The following is an 8,029-nucleotide window of genomic DNA, read 5'->3' on the forward strand; positions in this document are numbered from 1 at the left end:
TCCGACAGTCAATGTTTCACTACCATACAATGCTGTACTCCACACGCACTTTTTCAGAAATTTCTTCCTCAAGACCGATATTTGATATTAGTAGACTTCTCTTGGCCAGGAATGCCTTTTTTGCCATTGCTAGTCTTCTCTTCATGTCCTTCTTGTTCCGTCCGTCATTGGTTATTTTACTGCCTAGGTATCAGAGTTTCTTAACTTCATCTACTTCATGACCATTAATCCTTATGTTCTCATTTCTACTATTTCTCATTACCTTCGTCTTTCTTCGATTTACTCTCAGTCCATACTCTGTACTCATGAGACTGTTTATTCCGTTCAACAGATCATGATATTCTTCTCCACTTTCACTCAAGATAGCAATGTCATCAGCGAGTCGTATCATTGACATCCTTTCACCCTGAATTTTAATTCCACTCCTGAACCTTTCTTTTATTTTATCATGTACAGATTGAACAGCAGGGGCGAAAGGCTACATCCTTGTCTTGCACCCTTTTTAATACGAGCACTTCGTTCTTGGTCGTCCACTCTTATTATTCCTTCTTGGCTGTTGTACGTATTGTATATGACCCGTCTCTCCCTGTATCTTACCCCTACTTTTTTCAGAATTTTGAACATCTTGCACCATTTTAGCGAGTCATGGAACGTATATTAGAAAGACTCATTAGACGCCACAGGAAGAATTAGAGTGTTAATTGTATTTGAGAAAAATACCGTCTCTATCAAGATCGAATTTGAGTACGACTGTGAAGCTATATGAAATCAAGCTAATTGTTGGATGTTTTTACCAGCCACCTAGTTACATCGTGAGAGCTGTAGAGTCATTCAAAGAAATTCTATACTCTATGGTGCAGTAAAACACGGATCATGCACTATTAGTTGTCTATGGATTCATTGTAGGCGGTATGGATAGGCAATCTTGTCAAGTAATTTTGACATATTTTCCGAAAACTGTTTTAAACGGGTAATTAATCAGTCCACACACAATGGAGATACCTTAGACCCGGTAGCTCCAAACAGGCCAGACCTTATTGAGAGTGACAGTAGTGAGTCAAGCATTACTGATCATGTCGTTGCCATAGCGACGATTCTTACTAAAGTTAATAAGTCAATCAAGAATTTTTGGGGAGTATTTGTATTGGAAAGAGCAGGTAAGTAGTTGATGGCAACACACTTAGATAATGACTGAACATCATTTAGTTCCAGTACGATGGACGTGGAGGAACTAAGGGCAAAGTTTAAATGGACTGCGAATCGCGCTATGGTTCAAATGGTTCAAATGGCTCTGAGCACTATGGGACTAAACTTCTGAGGTCATCAGTCCCCTAGAACTTAGAACTACTTAAACCTAACTAACCTAAGGACATCACACACATCCATGCCCGAGGCAGCGTTCGAACCTGCGACCGTAGCGGTTGCGCGGTTCCAGACTGTAGCGCCTAGAACCGCTCGGCCACCCTGGCCGGCTTCGCGCTATGGAGAAGTATGTACCGAGTATGGGGACTAACGACTCAAAAGACGCACAGTGGTTTAAGAACCGAATTCGGAAAACGCTGAGGAAAGAGAGACTGTTCCAGCGTCGTTCAAAAGACAGCGTGCAAATGACGATAGTCAGATTTAGTAGAGATACGCGAGTCTATAAAAATAGCGATGCACAAGGCATATAACTACTACCACAGTCATATTTTAACAAAAGGTCTTGTCAAGAACCCGAGAAAATTCTGGTCTGACGAAAAATCACTGAGTGCATCGAAGGCTCCTACCCAGTCACTTGTTCGGCAGTCAGGTGTGGTAATAGAAGGTAGCAAAAGGAAAGCTGAAGTTGCAAAACTCTGTCCATGTTAAAAATGTTTGACCATCACATAGACTCCCGTATGGAGGACGTAGTAACAGGTGTTCCTGATGTAGAGAAGCAACTGAGAATCTAATGCGTTGTTCTCTGCATGTTAGTTAATAATAGATTTGGTTGCCTGTAAAGTTCACAAATGTGGCGATCAGTTTGATTTAATGGTAAAACTAAAACTCCGTCCGAACAGGCCTTGGAACGCCTAACGGTACCGACCAGCCGCCGTCTCTTCGTCAGGCCACGGGCGTCACTGGATGCGAATGTTAGGGGCACGTGGCCAGCACACCGCTCTCCCGGCCGTATATCAGTTTACGAGATCGGAGCCGCTACTTCTCAATCAAGTAGCTCCTCAGTTTGCCTCTACAAGGGCTTAGCGCACACCGCTTGCCGACAGCGCTCGGCAGACCGGGTAGTCACCCAGTCAAGTGCTAGCTCGGCCCGACAGCGCTAACTTTCGTGATCTGACGGGAACCGGCGCTACCACTGCGGAGAGGCCGTTGGCGTTCGTTGAATTGTAACTTGCATAAATGAAATTCTTCAACAATAACGCAGCTATCACCAGCGAGAGTAACACATCATTTAAATGATAGGAATATCGACTTAATAAGGCGCTGCTACTCTGCATCGTATGACCACGTAGTACGCTTGGTAAAGGTTATAGGTATGTTACCACCAAACACATGAGCTAGTTTTTAGTAACCACCATCCATCAGTATTGTCTAGTGTGTCCAGTATCTGACAGGATGCACTTCTAAACTCAGTAACGACTGAATGCGATGCACATTCCTCCACTATGTCTCTTTGCAATGATTTGCCAGTTTCGCTATTTTAGCTGAAACGATCTGAAACAGTGTTAATGTGTACATTAATAAGTGAATACCCACACTGGTAGAACTTATTTTAAGAATAGTAGATGTAGACATCTTGACTGGGGAACCTATTCGAACTTGCACGAACTATTACTCTTTTCACTCTTTCTTACTTCTGAATTTTTCTCGATCTGAAAGATTTATCCAGTAGTCCCCGATAGCATTGACATTCGTAGGAGCTATACAGGTTCTACTTGTGCTGTAATTCCTTCCTGACAGATTTTCCCACTGTGGCACACCTTTTGCTTGGTCGGCTATTGTTGGTTGATCTATAGCTGTCATTAACTTGGCTTCTAGACCTTTCTGGAGTTGTTTAATTGATGACGTCACGGCCAATGATGAATACTCACAACTTTTGCTGCTTTAAGATAATGTTGCCTGACGTAAAGGCATTAAAACCTAACTGAACAATACCGGGTCGACTCCTTAGTCTTCTTCATATATGTTGGCATTGTACCCGGGTTTAAGCTTAACTTATCGAAATAAGTATAACTTGTTAACTACACTACTGGCCATTAAAATTGCTACACCAAGAAGAAATGCAGATGGTAAACAGGTATTCATTGGACAAATATTTTATACTAGGACGGACATGTGATTACATTTTCACGCAGTTGGGGTGCATAGTTCCTGAGAAATCAGTACCCAGAACAACCACCAATGGCCGTAATAACCGCCTTGATACGCCTGGGCATTGAGTCAAGCAGACCTTGGATGGCGTGTACAGTTACAGCTGCCCATGCAGCTTCAACACGATACCACAGTTCATCAAGAGTAGTGACTGGCGTATTTTGACGAACCAGGTTCTCGGCCACCATTGACCAGACGTTTTCAATTGGTGAGAGATCTGGAGAATCTGCTGGCCAGGGCAGCAGTCGAACATTTTCTGTATCCTGAAAGGCCCGTACAGGACCTGCAATATGCGGTCGTGCGTTATCCTGCTGAAATCTAGGGTTTCGCAAGGATCGAATGAAGGGTAAAGCCACGGGTCGTTACACATCTGAAATGTAACGGCCACTGTTCAAAGTGTCGTCAATGCGAACAAGAGGTGACCGAGACGTGTGACTAATCGCACCCCATACCACCACGCCGGTGATACGCCAGCATGGCGATGACGAGTACACGCTTCCAATGTGCGTTCACCACGATGTCGCCAAACACGGATGCGACCATTATGATGCTGTAAACAGAACCTGGATTCATCCAAAAAAATGACGTTTTGCCATTCGTGCATCCAGGTCAGTTGTTGAGTACACCATCGCAGGCGCTCCTGTCTGTGATGCAGCGTCAAGGGTAACCGCAGCCATGGTCTCTGAGCTGATAGTCCATGCTGCTGCTAACATCGTCGAACTGTTCGTGCAGATGGTTGTTGTCTTGCAAACGTCCCCATCTGCTGATTCAGAGATCGAGACGTGGCTGCACGATCCATGCGGAAAAGATGCCTGTCATCTCGACTGCTAGTAAAATGTTTCAAATGGCTCTGAGCACTATGGGACTCAACTTCTGAGGTCATCAGTCCCCTAGAACTTAGACCTACTTAAACCTAACTACCTAACTAACCTAAGGACATTACACACATCGATGCCCGAGGCAGGATTCGAACCTGCGACCGTAGTGGTCGTGGGGTCCATACTCTAGCACCTAGAACCGCTCGGCCGGGTCGATTGCTAGTAATAGGAGGCCGTTGGGATCCAGCACGGCGTTCCGTGTTACACTTCTGAACCCAGAGATTCCATATTCTGCTAACAGTCATTGGATCTCGACCAACGCGAGCAGCAATGTCGCGATACGATTTAACGCAATCGCGATTGACTACAATCCGACCTTTATCAACGTCTGGAACGTTATGGTACGCATTTCTCCTCCTTACACGAGGCATCTCAACAACGTTTCACAAGGCAACGCCGGTCAACTGCTGTTTGTGTATGAGAAATCGGTTGGAAACTTTCCTCATGTCAGCACGTTGTACGTGTCGCCACCGGCGCCAACCTTGTGTGAATGCTCTGAAAAGCTAATCATTTGCATATCACAGCATCTTCTTCCTGTCGGTTAAATTTCGCGTCTGTAGCACGTCATCTTCGTGATGTAGCAATTTTAATGGCCAGTAGTGTATTTTTCCTTGCAGGCCACATTTTCACAGATTACACTCCCCTCCCTAATATACCTGATGGGTGGGGGCATTTAATAAGCAGTGAAACACCTTTTTTTCTGGAATCAGATTGGCTTTATTCATGATTACAATACATCGTATTATTCCCCATTGTTTTGGCTACTAACACCATGTTTTTCATTATAATCTCCATTCAATGCGACGGTCTTCCGCCGCCTTACTAGGCGGGCCTGTACGCCCACATGGTACGATTCTACAGGTTGACATTGGATCTCGCCAACGTCTTGCTGCATCAGTAACCTCCCCATTATCCATATACTGCTTTACAGGCTGAGGTTGGGACTTCTAACTTTTTCTTAGGAGGAGAGGTGCCGTGGCGCCATTCCCTGCACTGATGTTTCGTTTCTGGCTCGAAGTAATGAAACCATGTTTCATGGCCTATGACGATGTTGGACAAAAAATTTTCTGGATCAATCTCATTACGCTCAAGCAAATCGACACGGATGGTCCATTGTTGCCCGTTTTAAATTCCTGATAGGCCCCAAGGAACCCAGTGGGCACAGCTTTGAGTGCCCCAACTGGTGGACGAGCTGTGTGCGGCCAGCCGGCACGAGGGAAATCGGACAGGTCTGCGATGACAGGACACGCCTCGCCCAACAGTTCACCGTGCTTTTTTCCACTGTCAGGTCTCCATAGACATTCTGAAAGCACCTATAAACGTCTGCGATGCTCGGGTTTTCGCCAAATGAAACTCAGTGACAGCTCTCTGCTTGGAACACACCTCCGTTATAGACGCCATTTCGAAGGATACGTTCAGCGCCGCCTACTACCGAAACTTCATGGAACTGTAGGGCTGAAACGGGAATACTCCACGATGCCCCACAAATCCCACATCTTTAACCGAAACTGGCCTAGAAAAAAATGCTGCATTACATATCGAACAAACCTCGTAGAAGCAATTGCTGATATATATGATACGCCCATCGAGCTTATTCATCTTGAAACATTTACTCAAAAAATTCCTACTAAAAACCTGCCACTATTCTAGCCTATCTTTGAAAAATTATCGAATTTTTGGGGGTACCCAAGATTTCCCAGGCCTGAGTCGGCACATTCTCATTACTGGCTGCCATGATGCCCCATTCGAAGACGCACCCAGCAAAGTACAGGACGTGACTAAGTGCACAGAGAGGAGGGCCGTGGTAGACTGCACTGGGTGCATGTTACAGGAGTTAAGGATTCAGCTCGCAGTCTCTTGCTGAACATTGCAGTGGTATCTATCCATCACTTTATAAGAAAAGTAGGGAAAGGTCAGACCCAAGGACTTAGGGAGTCTCCCAAGTGAAAATTAAAACCCAGGTGAAGCGTGATTTATTTTAGAAGAATATTCTTAAGAATTTATTTTATTTACTAGCGATTCATCAAGAACATGAACACATTTAATCACACTACGTAAGCATGGAAGTAGTTGCCAGGGAGTAACTGATGAAATCATAACCAAACTCCTTTTAACAAATCGGAATTTTATTCAGTTTAATAGTGCCTAAAAGCATTTTTTAAAAGAAACAGATTTAATTTATAATCAGAAAGCACCCTTTAAATATCAAAGTTACAATTTATTCAGAGGCAGAAAGAAACAAGTTTTGACTGTATGAGCTTTCGGGCAGAGAACCTTGCTGCTCCCTTTTGACACTGCCGTAGTTACGACCTATCACAATAGCCTTTGAAAGATTATACTGGTGCAAATCTGCAACACACCAGATTACTTTAAACTAAGAGTTTTAACAATGTACACAAGCACACAAACTATGCACCCCCGTAGGAGGGATGGAAATGGTACAAAACACTAACAATTAAAATATTAACCTTGCCAACTAAGGTGCTACTTGGTTTTAACTTCTAAGAAAAGTCTTACGGTGAAAGGGTGGCAACTTTATATACTAAAATGATCATTTAAATAAAAGCCCATGAAATGCAATCTTATATAAGATTCTACAAGGTTGGCAAACAATAGCTAAGATGCTCTACAGTACACAGATACCGCCTCTCAAGATCATAGGCAATAATATCAAAGTTTCCAAAGATCAAAACATATTTCAGGTATTAGGCCGTTACACTCCAAGCAATAAATTCGTTAACACACCAAGTCCGACAAACATGACAGAGGCAGCTACTGACGAACGGTAGATTGCTACGGAGATTACCGAACAAGCCGACCCGCAGGTTGCTCTAACCCACCCTTACTCCACAAGGGAAAAACGGACCACCCAATTTATAAACAACCACCTTCCCGCGGCTGGGCAAACGGAGAAGAATGGTGGGACGACCCCAAAGCAAAACGGCTGGTGACCTCACCAAGAAAACAAGTAAAATTTAACAAGAGTAAATCAAACAACATATCACCAATCACTTAACTTCTAATAAACTGCGATTTCTCTACAAGACCTAGCTCAGCAACCCCAAATCGATCTCCCGAACCGTCTGCTGCCAGCCGCTTCAACGGCCGCAGGAAGGCGCGCCGATCTCCGGTCTCAGAGGGCGTCGCTCGCACCGGCCAGTCTGATGTCGTGGGTTGACTTCTGTCGCTCTCGTGTCGACCGCGAAGACACTACCCCTCGCTATATGCCGCGGCCCACTGAACTCACGTGGCGACCTCACATGCGCCGACGCTCAAGACGGACAAGTCATCTTGCGTCTCAGTGCGCGACCGACCAACCGACCGATCCAACCGCCAATGACCATTGCCTGAGAAAACTCGAGCAGACTGGCGGCCTAACGCGCAGACTCAGATGCAGGAACTAAGCTCCGACCGGGCGACCACTTGCTGAGTCCTCTTACTGGCGGAGGGGAAAGAGTCTCATTTGGCCGGCTTTAAAAGGTTGATCCGAACGACAGACATGCTAGCACTCCTAACGACAGACACGACACTAACTACCTAACAAATGCGGACGAGAGACAGACTAGCAAACTGGGGACGAGAGACTGACCCAGACTGACAGATTGGCGAGCTGACAGCGCTCCTTAAATGCATTTGAACAGGCAACCCTTCCCCTTTCCCACCAGAGGGAGACACCAAAGCTGCGATTGTCACACCGGCGCCACCGCCAGAAACGGAGGGCGACTGCTTCACATTACGCGCTGCGGCGCGCTCTTCAAAACAGCAGTTTTTACCACGGTTCACAAGGCACTACATACATA

This window comes from Schistocerca cancellata, chromosome 2, assembly GCF_023864275.1.
Source record: "Schistocerca cancellata isolate TAMUIC-IGC-003103 chromosome 2, iqSchCanc2.1, whole genome shotgun sequence".
NCBI lineage: Eukaryota > Metazoa > Arthropoda > Insecta > Orthoptera > Acrididae > Schistocerca > Schistocerca cancellata.